Below are 18891 nucleotides of genomic sequence, written 5' to 3' on the forward strand. Positions count from 1 at the left end.
CCGTTTTAAAACTTAGAAATGATTTAGATTCAACAAAGAAATTTCGACAGAGATCGCATCTATTTCTTTCACATTTAAAGCAGCCATTGTTTGGCTGAATTGTTTGTCCCTCATCGGCGGTTTTAGAACGAGGTGGTGCTAATAATTCTTTCAGGTTTTTTGTTCTACGAAAAGATGGTATGATAGAGCCTTGAGGGAAAAGTTCTTTCAATTTGGGGTTGGATTGCAAAATCAACAAATGCTTTCTAATTATGCTACTCACATTAGGTTTTTAATTACGAAAGAGGCTTATTGGAGTGCTCAACTGTTCTCTTTGGCTCCCCATGGCTTAAATAAAAGAAAAGAATTTCACTCCAAAAACAGAATTTGTTATAATTAACTTTCTTTTGTGTAAATCTGCGTTCGCGCCATAAGGCAGTTCAAAGGCCCTTCCTTGGATTTTGTCAGCTTTTTGGGTGTTAGGTATGCTCAAAGGCCCTGCCTGGGATTTTATTACAGCTTATTGTTTAAGGGCCCCTCCAGGGATTTTGTTGTTTGTCAACCCTTTAATGCTCTAAAGGCCTCGATTTGGGATTTTGTTATTAACCCTATCCAGCGTAAACGTAGGTTTCCTTTTTTTTTTTTTTTTTTTTCAACTGCTTATCTTTGCAAACTATTTTTCCCGTTATATTTACCGCATTGCAAGAGTCCGTTTTATCTATTTTAACTCTTTTAGTTTTTAGGTTGAATTTAACCTAGTTCTGCAATTATCACGCTCTATAATGTAATTTATGCACAGTATTGTATTCTTTTCGTTTGGTCTATTAATTATCACCCTGTATGACGCAATTTATAGTACAGCATTGTATTTCTCGTTTTGCATTTTCTTCCTGTATTGTATTAATCACGATGTATTAATAGCACAATATTGTATTTTTCATTTCGTTACGTAATCTCCCACACTGTAACCGTATTTAAACTTAGTTTTCGTCCTTTTTCTCTTGTAACTGATGAAGGTCTAAGACCGAAACGTTTTTCTATTAAATTTTTAACTTTTTAACTTTTTTTACCGTCAGAAGTTGTCCGTCCTTGCTTTATCAAACGTATATATATATATATATATATATATATATATATATATATATATATGCATATATATGTATATCTGTATGTATGTGTGTATGTATGTATGTATGTGTGTATGTATGTATGTATGTATGTATGTATGTATGTATGTATGTATATATGTATGTGTGTATGTATGTATGTATGTATGTATGTATGTATGTATGTATGTATATATATGGGGGTGCTTCCTTACCCCGAACATTTTGTAGGGTACTCAGACAAGGAGCTTAATGCTCGATAAGTCAACTTCAGTTCCAAAAGCGCTACCAGGCTTTAGTCGATAATTAACTAAGTGTTTTACTTGCCAATGGACTAAAAGAAAAAGTTACGTCAGAATTTAGCTGCTGTCATCTAAAGTAAAATATATTTATGAACTTTGTCTCGTAGCATCGACAAATCGTCATGCTGTTGTTAAGGTCCCGTATGAAAATGCACACTGCGTGTAAAGGTGTGTAAAGGACAATCTTTGTTCACAATATTTGGCTCATTAGCATAAGTGATACAGTTTCTAATGGAGCTATAAAAACATTAGTTCTGAATATTGAAATGGCACAGCACTATTAACTGTCCCGAGAAATTTGAGCCCGATGTATTGAATACTTTTTGTGTGGCGCGGGTTTAAGAACCCAAAATTTTACAGAGTGTATGAGCTCATTAGCGCTTTTGCTACTCTGATATTTTGCAGTTGTTGAAAGCCAATTTGTCCTCGAATATTACATCTAACGAGCCAGACCTTTCACCATTCTTTATCTTTAATTAATGCAATTGCCTTTAGCTTGCTATTCCGGCAGTTACTAAGTTTCACAAGCTCTTCAAATGTTTGTAGTCAATTTGTGTCGAGCGTGATGCCTTCTCTGCGCAAAGTCGTAGGTTAATGAGGAAAATTGTAAACAATGACATCAGCAAAGATTGTCCTGTAGAGAGCACGAAAATATTTCTTACGGTGATGGCAGTCCTCTCTATTTCCAATCCGCCCACCACGGCACTCACAATGGTTGTTCTCACAATGGCCAAAAAGAGGAAAGTTTCTCTTTTCCAGACAAGGAAACGGATGAACGCTTCCCCGTTTATCTGTAAAGAGCAAAATGAAAACAGTTAAGTTGTGGTTTACTAGGGTCGTTTAGTCTGCTACAATTTCCCAGTTCATACTGAAACGTGTTCGAAAGTAATGTGCTTCCCAAGCCATTGAGTGCTTAGCAAAGTATTGTGATCCACACAGCCATCGTCGTATGCGTAACGCGTAAAGAATAAAACGAAAAGGTTTTGATCTCTCTTAGGGCACCGTCCACGCTGAGATTCCTGCTGGGTATTAAAAAGAAATTTACCAAGTCAGTTTTAATTTCTTGACTATGTTAGGCTGCAGTTTATTTCGTTTTACGTGGTTTCATACGGGAATGCGGCGCAGTTTCCGTATTTCGGTGACGAGATGCATTGTCGTGGCAACTACGGCAGTGACAGTTACTGTCTCCCACCGAAATGTCTGTTGCTTTTACAGGACAAATTTTGCATATTTTCTTCTGTTTTAGTATAACTTTTTTTTTTTTTTAACGCCACTATGAACAACAAATCACGAGCTCGCGTACTCTGCGGGAAATAACTAACTGCATGGTCATGTAATAAACGTAATTGCCAGTGTGATGGTTAATGACTGATAGTGGATGAAAGCAAAGGGTTACAAGCAAAAAATCCAATCAGAATTAGGCATTGGTATGCACCGTGAAATAAATGCAATTCTACAGTCATGTGACGGTAATGTTGCTACTAGAACTAAAATACTGAGGCTTCCTCCCCATTACGCCGGAGGAATTGGAAACGCCGCTTTTTTTTTTTTTTTTTCCTACGGTTAGGCCTACCGTCCACACTAATCCGTCACGAAAACGGAGCTTTTCGAAACGCTCTTCAAACCGGGGGAATTTGAGAACGGCTTTGGGTTGTGTTTTAGTGTGGATGGGAAACATTTTGAAGACGGAGCTTTTCGAAAACGATGACTTCACGATAACCATATGATTTCCCTGGTTGAGGTTTTTCAAACACAAATCCAGAAAGACTAGTGATTGTTGCGTTTTTATATCCTTCCGGCTTAGCGTGGACGGAAAACATTTGATGCATTTTCAGAGAGAAAACATCGTTTTCAAATTTTTCCAGCCAAGGGTGAACCGGGCCTCGTGCACTGCAATTTGTAAATGCATGCACCGTTAAATAAACACAATTATTAAAAATAGGTCCGCAAAGCGTACTTGTTTGGGCTTAGATTTACTGTGATTCCATTCAGTTGAAGTGCTAGTTTTAAACGTCAGTATTCGGGAGTTAAAGTACTACAAGTGAATGCGCCATCACTAGAAAGATACAGGCATAAATTTAAATAAATAAGGTCATATCGATTATTATGTATCAACATAGGTGAGTCGTTATTAATTTTATTGAAGACTGCTCACAGATATCAAATTAACTTGTGTATGTACTGTCAAGAGGGTTTGCTGGAATATCTAAGCCAGTTACATAATAAAGTCAGCAACTGAGAATTCAACAGTTAGTCCCAAATAGACACCTTGTCAATGATGTCGATTCCACTGAAGTTCTGAATAAGTTTTGTCGTGACTACAAAGAAATGTTGTCATGTGGAATAAAAATAATTAATTTACATACAGGATGTAGGTTCTTTTGTTGATTGCCAGCTTTAAGATGATCCAAAATGTGGTAAAATGGTACTGTAAATGCAGTAAAAATAATATACATAAAACATATTTTTCATACAGTTTGTAGCGGAGCTCCGGCGGCCCGAACGGCCGCCAAGCGGAGCCCCATACTCATATGGGAAAGAAAAGGAAACCCGTGAATGGATTTTCTCATGGTTTTCATGGCCAGCGGTATTGCTCGTGGGCGCGTACGCACGAGGACGAGGACGACGACAACGACGGCGGCGGAGTTGCCCAACATGGCGGCCATTCTCCAGCTAATAGGTTGACAGAGACATGCACCTTCGGTTTGTAGCGCAAGAATGCCATTTTTCTTGGCGGGATTTTTAAGGAAAAGAAAACTCATTTCTATTTGTTATGTCAACAAACGATAGCGAACGTTGATCTAATGCTTTTAAGATAGGGTTGCACTGAAGCAAATAAACAGAAAGCAAGAATTAGCAGGCAAAGAAGTAGCCAAGAAGATCGCGAAAAAGAGCGGGCCAGCGCTGGGGAAGGAGGCGAAACAGTACTGAACAATGCCGTGAATTATAGCGGGTCAAGGGCTAGAGAAAGGAGGTGAAATAATACCGAAAAATGCTGTTAACCAAAGCTAACGAGGGCCATAAAAAAGAGGTGAAAGTACCCGACAAATTGACTCAGAAGACTGCAGTCCAAGTTTCAAAATTTCGCGTGAGGTGACGCTGTGCAGCCGCGCAAGAAAAGTCACATGATTTGGTCCGGTGATGAACAAGAGAAATGAAACGTGCCCGAGTGTTTAGAGAAATTACAAAACAGTAAACACAGCGGGAAAAAGTAGCTGATTTGTTGATCTATCGAAAAGATTAGTTCAGCTCAGTCTTCACAACTTTTGCTGCAACTTTCTGCCTGGAAGATTTACACTGGCCGAATTGAATTGCCAACTTGCTGTAAGTTACCTTTGTTGTAACGTTTGCTATGAAAATTAACAAGTTGGCTCGGCGATAAAAGCTTATTTTCAATTGGAACCCTTCTTAAAGTCTTCCTTATTTGAAGCCTTGTTGTGAGACATTTTCTAAATTACATCGTTTTAATTTTGCTCATCTCTAAACAATAACACGTGAATCGCTTTGTGGAGGTTGTTGTAAGTTGTAAACAAATTAAGTTTTCTGTCGATTTTTGTCGTCAACTTGAGCTTATAACCTCACGTCTGAAAATAAGCTTAACCAAAACCGTATTTGTAAACACGGCCGGTCGAATTTTGAAGTTTTCTCTCTGTTAGTTGGCACAGCCACCTCGTAGACTGCAAAAATTTCTCCGTCTTCTGTTGTTGAAAACCAAGAAAGGTGTACAAACCATTTTAAGCCGAAGCGAAAAGGATTTTTGACGTTCCTATGTGAAGGTTTGCATATTGTGATTACAAAGTATGGAGATTCCTCGTTTTGTTAGTTCAATTTATTCGGTTTGGCGAAATGCTTGGGTGAATTCCCAGGTTAATTTGGTGGAAGACTGGCAAAGCTAAATTAAGCCGTCGGCAAAAATACACACTGTGATATTCAAATTTAAGCGTGAATAATTATTAAACTTTAACACTGCAAGCTTAAACGAATTTTCTTTATACTTTCTTTCATTCGGTTACCTTTCATTGAGAAGGGATTTGCTGTTAATACTCAGATGAAGTGATATGTATATTGTGTTTATAACGTAGATTAGCTTGTTTTATTTAGTTGTCTGTCTAATTAGTTCGGTGTGGTGAAATGCTTATATAGTCCAGATGTCGAGTAGACGATTGTGCATGTAAATCCTGTCTGCAAATAAAGCTCTACTTTGATTTTGATTTACTATTTCATTTTATTAGTGCCACTGCTTTTGGTTGGGGGTACATGGGCCCTATTTTCTTAATCAGAGGTTATTTCCCAATGCAGTATTCACAATTAAGATGGAAATGTTCCTCAAAAGTGAGATAGTACTAATGCACAAAAAAAAAAAAGAAAAAAAAAATGCGAAGAGCTTTACTCGGTAAATTGAACAGTGTAAATGACATTTACTTACTTAGAAAAAATTTAGGGTGTAGAAGTTCTTGCCCTGACCACTTCTCGGTAATAGAAATAACTTTTACATACAAATATACACAATTTAGTTGGTGAGAGTGCTCTCCTGTCTCCACTTTCTTTCTCTCTCTCTCTCTCTCTGCTCTTTTCTTCACGCTAATTTTTTTATTAACTATTTCATTAACCGAATGTCACTGACTGTTTTCTTTGTTGGGCATGCATACTTTTTTGCTCGTCGAAGAAAGTTTCAGTTTCTTCCTGGCTGTTTCCTTTGTCCTGTCCGGTACCAGTTCATTTGTGATATAACTTTGTGAATTCTCTATTACCCTCAAATTTCATCTCATCAGAATGATAGAATGCACTCTTAGAGTGTTCAATCATCGTTTTCAGTCGCTACAATTTTCGGAAAAAAGCAGTAGTTTTCTTAATTTCCTTTTACTTTGTGTTAGGACCTTTTACAGGCCTTCTGATATTACGCGATGGTGCGATTTCGCACAATCGACCTCAAATCGCATCCGACCGCACAATTCATGAAAAATCGCATAATTCAGAAAAGAACACACAACATTCATAAAATAAAACATAAATCAACAAGTTTCTTAGGAATTCCTGTATAAATATGCCATTTTTAAGATGGTTTACCTTGGAAAAAGCCTAAAAAACCTTTTTCACCTTCGATTTTGTAAACATTCGAAGCTGCAAGGCATTATTTTGCATGTCGGGGGCCTGGTACGAGTATTATTCTTAAAGAGTTGCCCATTGGTGAAACACAAACACGCCCTTTGTTCGGAATAGTTAATGTAAATGGCTGATATATACACATACGGACTGGATGGAGTTTATACGTTCGATTGGAAATATGGTTTGATCAGTCCGGAATATCCCGGTAAATTAGGACAGTCATGACGTCATGAAGCTATTGTTAGCAGAGAAAATGGCGGACTTTTTATGCGGACAAAGAAAATATGTTGTTTCCAGTCTCACATAGAGTCTGGCCAGCATTATCCAGGACTTTTTGCGACCAAACGTTGAGAAGGAGAATAAGCAGCCATTTCGGTAGTGGGAGAACGTTGACTGTCTTCTAATCAATGAGTTTTTTTGGTGTCAAGCGATGATGTAGACGCGATTTTGTGGCCAAATATTAAGGTTAGTAAAGTGTACGCGTTATTTTCTAGTATTCACGTATTTTTCATTGAGCTGTGTATATTTTTTACTGGTTCTAGTGTTGTTAAAGTTTCATCATGCCAAATTACACGGTTGTAAACAACGTCGATTTGAATTTGAGGCGTTACAAGTGTACCTGAACCGCTGTTGTTATAAGGCTTGAGTAATGCATCGTTCCTTCATTTTTATGACAGTTGTTTTCAATTTCTCTCTCTTAAGTACATGGCAGAGCATACTCGACTGCTCGAGGCACTTTGCCGACTTTTTGGGGAAAAAACAAAGGGAAAAGAGAGGAAATAAGACGTCGCTAAGTACGCGGACGAAATTAAACAAATTTGGAAGGTCTCTGGTTTGGTGGATTCACCGAATGTGCACCCCCGTTTTATCACTGGAGAGCCAGCAGCCTGTTGAAAACCACCTACAGCACAGAAGTGGCAGCGAAACAGACAGGCCAGGGGTAGTGCAGTGATTCTCTGTAAGTGGATGCTATCAGTGTCCCAAGGAATGGCACAAAGAGTAGAAAGATTGTTTGTGCTCATTTACCAGACGTTGAGGGCTATGCAAACATGTAAGTTAAGGTTTGTAGGGGGCATTGTACTCTTTTTTGGGGGGGGGGGGAGGGCGGGGGCATTTTTTAAAAACTATACACACTGCAGCTGTTCTTAGTAGATGATTTTTCTTTTCACCTCCCCATGAAGCCTGAGTGTACCAGAAAGTAATGTTTTTGTAAAATAATTTTTATGAATGCAAAGACTGAAAAGGTACGAGAGTTTAGAATGTAGTGTCGGGTGTTGAACATTACTAATTGTGAAACTAATGCAAAACTTTAATTGGTTGTGAACAGGAAACATATCAGTTTGGTTAAGAATATGTAATAAAAATTAGAAAACATAAGAGTTATCAGACCACTTAAGGGCAATCACTTATTTAGTTAGACTAATGTGGTAACTGCATTCAAAATAAACTCATATGTTAAAACGAAAAATACATTTGTAATAATATTGACATCTGTAAGCAATGTAATAATCTTCTAAGTGCTTGAGATTTGCTTCAGGTCCTGCATTCTGCTAAGAGGCAAATTCAAGGTCGAGAGTACCTAAAGAGTGAATAAAATAAAATGGCTTTCACTTTCAAGACTGAATTTGTTTTGTATACTTTAAATAAATATATAATAAAACCTTGGGACATGTGGATGGATTGTGAATGCTCCCTTGTCAACCTGTCGAGGAATTATATTTTGATATTTTTGGGTAAATAACTTGTGAAAGTCAGCAATCATATGTAAGTTTTCATAATTTAAACGTGGAAATCAGACATGATATCTTTTAGCACAGTAACAAATAGATACAAGAAATATTTGAAATAAATTCCAAAATGGAGAAATTTCAGATTTGCAAACAATATATTAACAGAATTCTTTACTATCCCTGCATCTGACAACACTAAAATTTTGGATACATTTTTTCTAGTTTAGTTTATTTTGTATAAAAGAACAAGAATTTCTCACTCGTATGCGTTATTGAAAATTCTGTTTTAATGATGATTTCATTTCCTCGATTTAGCCAAAACGTATAACATTTTGGACATCTACAATTTACCTTTGCTGGCATATGAGAACACGCGCGTGCTGTCGATTTCGGCCCGATTACCCCTAAATAAGAGGAAAGCCTCAATTCTCATGTCGATCATTTCTATGCTTAGAAAAATGCAGAGTAAAGGTGCTTACCGATTTTACGGTCTCTTTCCAAAGAATGAAACGTGGCCCGCATTGCGTTCTGTGGTGCTTCCTTCGGTCCGAGGATAATCGTTATCTGGGCAGAATTGTCTGTGACATGGAACGCGAACACAAACTTTCCTTTTATTTTATAATTTGTACAGTATTCAACTCAATTCGAGATAAATATATACCTTCTGAAGGCCCGCATTTATGGCATTGGAAAGTATTCGCGACTCTCTTTGTCCGCCATCTTGAATCTCTTGGTTTGTTGTGAAACACAACACTCCAACCAAAACCCGCATTCTCATTGGTTGAAACGTGAGTTTCGTGTCATCACAGATGTCCTAATTTATCGGGATATTCCGGACTGTTGATATTTAGCTGGAAATGTTCGACATTTTTAACCAAATGGCTTGTTTTACTGGCTACATTCATCTGTGTAGACGTTTGGTCGTGGTAAGTTTTCGTCACCTAGCAAACTTTAACCAGTGAGATTTTTGAAACGTGTTGAAGAAAATTTTGCTCGTGACAAATTTCCCGCAGTCAACAGTAGAGCCCCGCTAACTCGAGTCGGTTTACTCCAATTTCCCCTGGATTTGACCAGAAAACTTCAGTCGTGACTCGAAGAGTCCCCTTTGATTATCAACTACTGTCTACAGGGAGAAAGACTGTTTTGTTATGTTCAAGCTAGTTTTGTTATACAATACTGTTATGAGATCAGATGTGAGTTTGACAGATTGGCTTATGTTATAAATTAACCTACATGTACTGTTTAAAACTGAAAATTCAATGGTGGTTTTATTGATGATCCCTGCAAAATAAATTTTAAAAAGTTGGTTTGTTGTATTCAGAAATATAATACTGCACATAAAAACAAAGCGTAAGAAGCTAATCGTAGCATGCAAGAATATCAATAATTATTGATCATTCATTTGGCATGTTAGCTGTGTCCTTTCAACTTTTAACGTGGTGCACCGATAGTGCAGAAGACCTCATTTTTTTTTATTTATCCCAACTAATGTCGATCAAGATGCATAATTACTGTTCCTTTGTGTTCAAAATGTCTTTAGGGCAGCGAAAAAGTGTTTTTCTTATCCTGAAACCTTATAAAACCAGCTTAAAATTGCTCAGAAAAAGATCGCATAATTTACATTATTTATCGCATAATTGGCCTTTCTAATCACATTATCTGCCCTGCAAATTTCGCATAATTTGCATTTTTTCATCCTGTTAAGTATTTTTAAATTATTATGAATTCGGCATTTCTTTGTATTTTTTATTTTAGTCGCACGTGAATGATGTAAATAATGCACTAGAATTAGCCAATCAGAGTGTGCATGATATCAGCTTTAAACACAAACCATATGTAATAAATGTACGTAAATGATATTTTTATGACAGAGAACTGGACAAGCCAAGAACTTCTCCTTCTTCTGTAAATATATATATTCATTCCTCTTAGCGCTGTCAAAATGTCTCAGGAACCTTCATTTTTGATAGTCCATTATTTTCCACAATACCTAGCACAGAAGCTCACCAAATCCTAACTAATAACCAACATGTGCGTATCTCTGGCCTTTGCTGTGTACTACGTGTATATTCTGTTATCCTGCCTTGACTGCTAGAAACAATTTTGACAGAGCTGTTTCAACAGTTTCACTTAAATTAATTTCCAGTAACAGCGCTACATGTAGCAGTGTTATTGAGTATGAACTTTATGGAGGGTTTTAAATTTTCATTTTTTTATGATTACAGGAGACAACAAAATGTACATGTGTATACATAACCTGATGTTGGTGTTGGTTGCGAACCGTAGTTCATAATAGTCATCCTATCACGGGTAAGGGGGAAAAGCTCAGAAAGTTTAGAACATCTCTTCCCCCAGCACACCTTCTGTCTACAGGTGCAATTATTGAGAGGTTATATATATACGAAGAGTACTGTAAGGTTATAAACTTAACATTAAAATCTGACATTTGAGCGCCTCCTTTGCTAAAATTAGTCACGATTTAATTGTCATCACTCCCTGTACATAGAGATTCCAGAGCCAAATTATCACCTAGTGTGGAAGTCCTGTCTTCAAGTTAGGGAAAATGACGCAAAAAAAGTTACAATGAAAGTAAAGAGAATTACGAATGTTGATATGGTGTACACGGTACATCGTGTAAAGGTATTTGGTCAGTGCCAAAGGTATAACATTTCGTGTATTGCTTTTTCAGGACAAATTATATAACAGTGACGTTTAAAAGGTGTGATCAGAAAAATAATGAGTACATTGTCCAGGCAGTACCAGTTTATGGACGGCCTACGCAGACAGTGAAAGGAACTGTAAGCATTACCGGGTAAGTTTGTTTTATGCTTTTGACTTCTTGTACTATTTTGTGTCATTTCATTACAAGAATAGGTGATGAAAGATGCAATAGTTGTTGCAATTTATTTTTGAAGGCAAACTTATAAGTCTGCCTATGCTGGATAACAGCCATCTGTAAACTGAATGTAAAGCAAACACACTGGGGCAGCCCTAACACCAGGAAAGCCGAATCCGGAATCCAGAACCAAAAACCGGAATCCAGAAACCGGAAACCGGAATCCACAAATCAAAGAAAACAAGTTCTTCAAATACTCAAAAATTGTTTTGCTTAGGTTTTTGCCTGTAAAAAATAAGCGGCCGAGTAAAAAGGACCTCAAACTTAACCTTTTTTGAAACAAAAATTCCCTGTCTGTTAAAATTCATGCAACCATTGTTTCTAGTGAGGGCTATGATTATGAGAATCTTAGTAAAGTCCATCGTAATTTTCTTCCAAGCACCCTGAGAACGTCTAAAATAAGCTTGCTGGTAATTAACCGCGCAGCCATGGGCCGAACGCAGTTCATATTCTACCCATTTTTTTTTTTTTTTTTTTTTTTTTGTCAGTGACCAGACCCAAACTTCCTCTCGGCCAAATTTTGAATCACGCAACCTGTGATGTTTATTCGCCAAAGCTGTCAGTTGAAACATTAATACAAGGACAATGTTATGGATATTGTTTTCTTTATTTAGCTGTTATTAACCGAGCTGGAGGTTTATATGGGAGAATCTTGACCGAGGTCGTGAGTACAGACCGAACGCAGTGAGGTCTGTACACACGACCGAGGTCAAGATTCTCCCATACAGACCGACTTAGCTCGGTTAATAAGATGTTTATTATATGCCAAAGAAGAGAACTTTTATTCGTTTATTGTAATTAGTTTGCTGACATTTTGCTTGCCAACGGTGATGAGCTTAACTTAAACCTGCTGAAATTTGCTCGTCCTCTTTAATTTATTTTTTGTCATCAGGCTTTTTGGCACTACCATAAATGATTGAGAAGAAAATAAAAGGAAATAGTGAACATTTTTGTATTTAGTTTGCTACTTTTTCAACGCAAAATGAAACCGGTCTAGTTGCCGGTCTAGTTGCCGTTCTAGATGGGAAAATCTCAACCGCGGTCAATATCGATTTCAGCCAATTAAATTCATGAATTCGGTAGTTCCCAGTCCTCGTGAGACACAGCCATACAATAATTGTGTATAATATTTATTTTCTGTTGGTTTTATCGAAGCGTTGGATTTGAAGGGTAGTAATAAATACCCTAAAAACACTAAAAAAAAAAAGGTATTATATCAGCCATGAAATGCGCTGACATTGCAGCGTTAATTCTTGCTACGTGACAAATAAGATCGTGTTTACTTTGCAAGTTTATTTCGCCAGAAGCGAGGGTCGTTACTTTATTTGCAATTTTGCGAGTATTTCTTGTGGGTTTCGGCAAATGAAGCGAATTCTTTGGCTGTTTCATCGCAGCGAGTTAAGAGATTTGAAGACAAATTAAATATTTGCGGAGGTAAACAAGAGCTTGCCAGAACTTGCAACGTTTAAGTCAGTGGGAGGGGAAAAAACACAACCGTTCTCAAATTAGCCATGGATACCCTCTGATTGTGTGACTTGCGTGACTACTTCAAAGCACAAACAAATTAGATTTTGACTTTTCAGGAAGAAAGCTGTTTATTTAAAGGGTTATTAATAGCGTGACACTCGTTTCCTTTTGTATCCTTCATGGGCATATCCCGAGCGAACTTCCAGATTAAGACCATTATGTCATCATACACTGTAGATTCCACAAAGGCTAAGAGTGATGGTGCAATAAATTATAACACAGTTTGTGTTGATCAAATGATGTGTTTACAGTAATCAATGAATCATCAAGGACTGCTTTGGAATGTGCACTGCATTGTGCCTGTAGTATTAACAAAACAGGTAAACTTTTTAAAAGCACGGTTATAAGATTTAAAAGATCTTCTTTGTTGACATTTTGTTTAATAAGTGATCTGCAATTTACCGGAGGTATAAATTTATCCTTTATGTGTAGTAGATACTGAACAAGATAGCAAATGTCATAGAGGAGAGGATGTTCGTCAGTGGCAGCCCCCTGTATATTGACGGTCACGCTGCCCACTTTCGAAGTCGAAAGGCTAACCTGGCTCATCTTAATATAAAATTTGATTTTTCCAACAGATACAAGACTAATTCCAGATCAACACTATTTCCACACTGATACTGTGAAGAATCAGCATTTCATATTCTTGGCAGCCATCATATTAAAACAATTTATAGAAATGTTGCACACTTGCTTCCGTCTGCTTCTCGCTTGCTAACAGATTGAACCACATGTTGTTAAAAGATGCTAAAAGACTGCCAGAAACGCACCACAATAGCTTGTTGTTATTGTGCTACTCACCAGTCTTCTCAGAGCAATTTGATCTAGACAAGGCACTAGAGACAGACACTAGAGCCTGATCGCAGGCTATGAGTAACTCTATCCACCCGAAAAATCACTACCCCTGACTGGATAGTGATTTACCCAATGGATACATGTGGCTTTATCCAGCTTTAGAACAATCGGGCCAGATGTATAGCTAAGGGTTGTTCAGAACTTGTCAAAAATGTTTTAGCAATTACAGTTTGTGGCTGAAGTAAAGCCAAGAAAATAAATTACAGCAAAATAATTTTTCCCCATATTTATTTATTAGACATTGCTGAAGTGAATTATTTCTACCATCATTCATAATATCTGGATTCCGGATTCTGGTTTCCGGTTCCGGATTACGGTTTCCGGTTTCAGTGTTTTAAGGTTGCCCTTAATGATGTACGTGCATGTTAATCTTGAATAATCTGAAATTTCATACAGTTTAAAAATATCATATCATATCTGTGATGGTTCTTCATGGTTTTTCACTTGTTATGATTCAGCTGCCAATAGTTTCTGTATCTGTTGGAGTGCAACGATCTACACCAATATTTCAACCTAATAATATACAGCGTATATTAATTAACCAAATTAAGCTGTTTTTAGTTGACCAATGCTACTACATAGTAATGTGATGTTGAGGCGCACAAATTTACAAACATATCCAGTGTCAACTGTCAAACCTACGAACTGGCCAGACAGTCTAGATTACAAAATTTTCTGAAAGTTGGAATTACCTGTTAAGATATTTCTTAAACAGTATTTTGTAATTAATGATTTCTCAGACATTGTTCTCTTCAAGAAAAGATTCATACCCCACATAGAAGTTTTTTTTTTAAAGTGCCACTGACCCCAAATTTTTTTTCGCTAATATAAATTTCCTTTTTCTCCTGATCAATACTGCGAAAAAATTACCGTTGCAGCTATTTTCATTAATTTTCTATGAATTTTTAAAGTTTGTAAATTTGCCCTTTTCCATGTTCACGACCGAGGAATAGTGGAGAATGGTACGAGTTGGCTTTTGACGTCACTTCGGGAATAACAATATTTTGTTTCTGAGAAGAATGTGAGCAAACATGCGATAGTGTGTGTCAAAATCGTTGCAAAATGCAAGGAAGATATGTTGTTGGAGGCTGTAGCAATACAGGATGCGTAGAATAGAGTATCCCTCTTTATTCAATACCTCTATCTCGATGAAACTGTACCAGAGAAAAACACCAAAGAAGTGGGCTGATCTGTGCGAAGCTAAAGCTGGGGAGCCATTGAGGATTTCTTCGATCTCGGGTTCGCCGCTACTGTTAAAACCTAGAGATTTTCATGGCCTGTATATTCTTCTCTATCTCTAGTGGAAAGCTTGAAATTGTCAAGGTACTGCATAAGACACGAATTTGGGATAAGCTGGAAGCCATCTGACTATTTCGAGCGCAAACGATCCTCCGACGCGAGTCTAGACGAAACTGTAGGTGACGAAATTACACGGTAAATTAAACACATCGCGTTTTGAAATAGAGACTTGTCTAAACGAATAGTAAACGAAATCTACGTTCTACAAGGACGCGAAGAAGATTGTTGAGGCTTCGACCTGGTTAACTAGCTATGTATTTGTGGATTTTATAAAAACACACGCACGCCGGAGGTCGCCTGTAATCTGGCCGTGTTTCTCAATGGCCTTTCCGAATACAAAATTGTTTTGCTCTTTGAGTTTCGTCTTTGAGGAACGAAATACATCTAAATTACAAACTAAGCATGGATCCAACATTTATAAATATATGAGGAAAGTGAAACAAACGATTAAGATTCGACCCTATGGCCACCGACGGAGATTGTTGTGCTGAAAGAAGAGTGCGCTTGTCAGTCAACCGAAACGCAAACTAATAAGTCGAGGATTTTCAGGTTATTAGCGTGCGTAAAATGGACATTTCATTCAAAATAACAGTGAAATAGAAATTTATTCATTTAACTGAAAGTATACTGAACCTCTTTTCAAGATCTTGTCGAAGGATTTTCCATGATTTCACTAGTACGGAATATGCAAATTTGCGTAGCTTGTGTTCGTACACCGTAATTGAATATGCATATACTACGGTTGGTTGACAATAACGAAGCGAAAAGTTACCTCACCTTCGAATATTGTTTGCTGACATCTCTGCCTATCTCTTATGTTAAAACTATTTTCAATCATTGATCTGGAGAAGTAGGCAGGAGTGGAGTACGACTGCATCGCATTTTAACTTGTATTTCGGGGGAAAATAATATTTGAATGTAAAAGTGTTTTGTCACTCGGAAATTTGCACCTTCCGTAAAGTCAAATTACCAACTCTTCGTGTTCATTGACATCTTTATAACTATTTAAGAGCTGTAAGCTAACTCTTCAGTCATTGTTTGTACCTTTATAACCCAAATGGACCGGCAAATTGTCGATCCCGGACTAAATATAATTATACAACGCGGCGATCTCGACTGGCGACCCGCGCTTCGAAATGAAAAAAAATATGTACTTAGCAGCCGTCCAAATCGTAGCTAGACTCCAAATTGCAATGCTAGATGATACAGTTCTTTCACTTAAATTTCTTGTCCAGTTTTGATAAAATATGAACCACAAATAACCCGAAAATGTTTAGACTGCCCTCGAAGCTCAGTCAAAAATCTCTTGAGTGTTTTAGCCCGGTTCCCAAAGTGACGTCACTAGTAGCCCGACCTAGATCCCACTTTGCGCGGTCGTGAACATAGAAATTACATGTTTAAACGCCTGTAGAAACGCTGAAGTAATCAGGGAGACTGGTAGATTTTATTAAAGGAAAAAACATTTTGGGGTTAGTGGCACTTTAAGGGCTCCCTCCTCCTGTTACTTTGGAATTTCTAATGACCGGCCATGAATGGTGTCAATATCTTCTGGAACTGCACATTCAGATTAAGTCAACAAGAACATCAGTATTTATCCTGACAAAGTCTGATTTTCCGCCTGGATGGCCCTTTGATTGGGACTGTTCACATTGTTGTACTGCAATATTCCAGTTTCTTATTTAAAGCAAATTGCATGTGCTCTCGAATTAGTAAGTCGCCAAGTTCATAACAGTTATATATGTTTGCTTTGCATCTCAGGGCAGAGCCTGCCACTGTGAAAGTTTTGGTGCCATCCCCCTAGCATTTGATTCACTACTCTAGACACTCAGTAAACAACTAACAATGAAGTACACTGTATATCAATGAAAGGAAAGTCATCTGTTGGTTACAAATTATAATTGATATGTCTTTGTATGTTCAGTGGTGTTCGAGTAGCAGTTATATACAGTGTGATTACATCCCTGTTCCTGTCAGTCAATATATGAACAGTGCACACATGGGCAGCTTGGATTAAAACATCAAAGATTTTCAAAGCAACCATGGCCAGGTGAGATATTTCTAAAGAAATATAAATTCAAGGTCTTTAAGATTGCATACAAGGATTGATTTTTATTGTAAACAATCACTTACTGAGTGTATTTTTCTTGTGTACTAATTGTTGTAGAACACAGAGACCACTATTATGACGAGATATTAATGTGTGAAAAGTTCCATAAAAAAAATGCACTGGGAGCAAATTAAATCATCATAGATGCAGCTTCTGAGAGATCCCCAATATTAATGGAACATACATTGTACATACCTGTAAAGGAGTTCAATAATTTATTACTTAAGATTGTAATGCTTTGTTTGGTTTCTCTATATTTACAGACAACTTGATGCCATAATAATTTCTGCACTAAGTTCATTGAACAAACTGACTTGGAAGTTGAGTTCTGCAACCCATACTGTGTGTAATAATATCATAGCTGCAACACTGTGACAGATACACTGTATTACATTATTAAGAAACACCTATAATACATGTATTAACTAATTATTTAAAGTGTCTGTTAAGTTAATCAGTTTTTCTTAGAGATAATTTACTCATCATGTCATGGTTTCGTTAAATAATTGCTTTTTTGGCTTAAAAATGATATTTATTGTGCTTGGTTTATGTTGCTCTTAAATCAATTTTGTGATAACCCGCATTGGGCATGGCCTAAATCAATATTTTGCCAACGTGAAATGGAGAACTGTGTCTTAAGCAAAGTTGCAGGATTAGTATTTTTGTAAAAAGAAAGAGTTGAGAAATTTGTGACATTCTACCGACAGCCTTGCCATTTTGCAACGTCCAATAAGGTTAATTTTTTCCCTAGTGTTGTGCAAATAGTGTTCTCTAATTTATAAATTATTTCAATCTGTTGTTTAAATGATTGCCTTATAACCCCATGTTCAGCTTTGGTGCATGTAGGATATTGATGTATTGTTTATCCATTTTGCTGTAAATTATCTTTAATTGATGTGTCAATCAAAACATATCTTGGATAAGCTGCCTTTTTTCTGACAAATATACCTATGCCTCATGATCTTTGAGTGCGTTTGGTTGTGTAGTGCAGACAAAATACACGTACATAATATAACTTACTCATAGCTTACTTACAATACTTGGTATAATTTATTCATAGCAAAATTAATTAATGGTACCCAATAGCAGCTCCTGTAGTCCACAATCTCAGTGGAGAAAAAGAACAAATCACTTTTGAATTGAATAATAAAATCATTATCAGAAGCCTGTGTTCATGATCAGCAGCAAAATATCATATTTATCGTTCATGCCAGAGTGATTTTGCTCATACTTATACTTTGAGATATGGTGCAAACCCTTTCAGCAGGAGGAGACTCCATACAAAAATGAAGATGGCTGACTATCTTTGGGGATCAAGTTAGAAAACAAAACTTTTTAACTTTTTACATGTGTATACCATTTTGGTATTTTTGTGAGATTTCATTTGGTAGAGATTTGGGGACTGCATATTTTGTAACCACTGCATTTCAGTCATACCCCACAACAACAAAAAATGTGTAAACTTCTTTTGTGCGGGAGCCCCCATGTTAACTAAGAAAGAATATAACGATTAATAACAATATCTTATTTTTCTCAATAAGAAAGAACAAGAAATGCCACCAAAATGCACAGAAGACAGTTCTGTTATGTGATTAATATTTTTGGTGGCTCCCCTGAAATCCTTGAAATCATGGCTCTATTTTCATCATCACACCATCTTACACCTCAATCTGCTGATTTAATCCTAGTTCGGGCTGAAACTATAAAATCGCTCGCAGTTTACCTCACATTCATGTACATGTTGGATTATTTTCATTAGTAACAACATTCCAAACAAATAACTGACGAGCTCCGCTTTTAGGCTTGGCTAAATCTGTGTATTATGCTTCTTATGACACATGAAGATCCTTGTAATGTTAAAAGTATACGATGATGATTGACTAGTAGTTTGCATAATAGTTTCTGGATAGCGGTAGGTTTGTACACAAGGTACATTTATACGTTCCTCATCTGTGTCGAGCGTGACGGTCACATGCTTCTATGT

At 37.0% G+C, this 18891-nt stretch overlaps 1 long non-coding RNA gene across 1 annotated transcript; it reads right to left on the reverse strand.

Annotated features, from left to right (window-relative positions):
* Window positions 1-7923: 7923 nt before the first annotated feature.
* LOC149096204 (uncharacterized) lies at window positions 7924-8864 on the reverse strand. The gene is made up of 2 exons (XR_016204460.1): window positions 8703-8864; window positions 7924-8072 (listed from the first exon to the last, which is right to left on the reverse strand). It is a non-coding gene; the product is annotated as an uncharacterized LOC149096204 (long non-coding RNA).
* Between the last annotated feature and the right edge of the window lie 10027 nt (window positions 8865-18891).

Source organism: Orbicella faveolata, unplaced genomic scaffold (assembly GCF_042242905.1).
Source record: "Orbicella faveolata isolate gen_17 unplaced genomic scaffold, um_ofav_v1 contig_48, whole genome shotgun sequence".
NCBI classification, from domain to species: Eukaryota; Metazoa; Cnidaria; class Anthozoa; order Scleractinia; family Merulinidae; genus Orbicella; species Orbicella faveolata.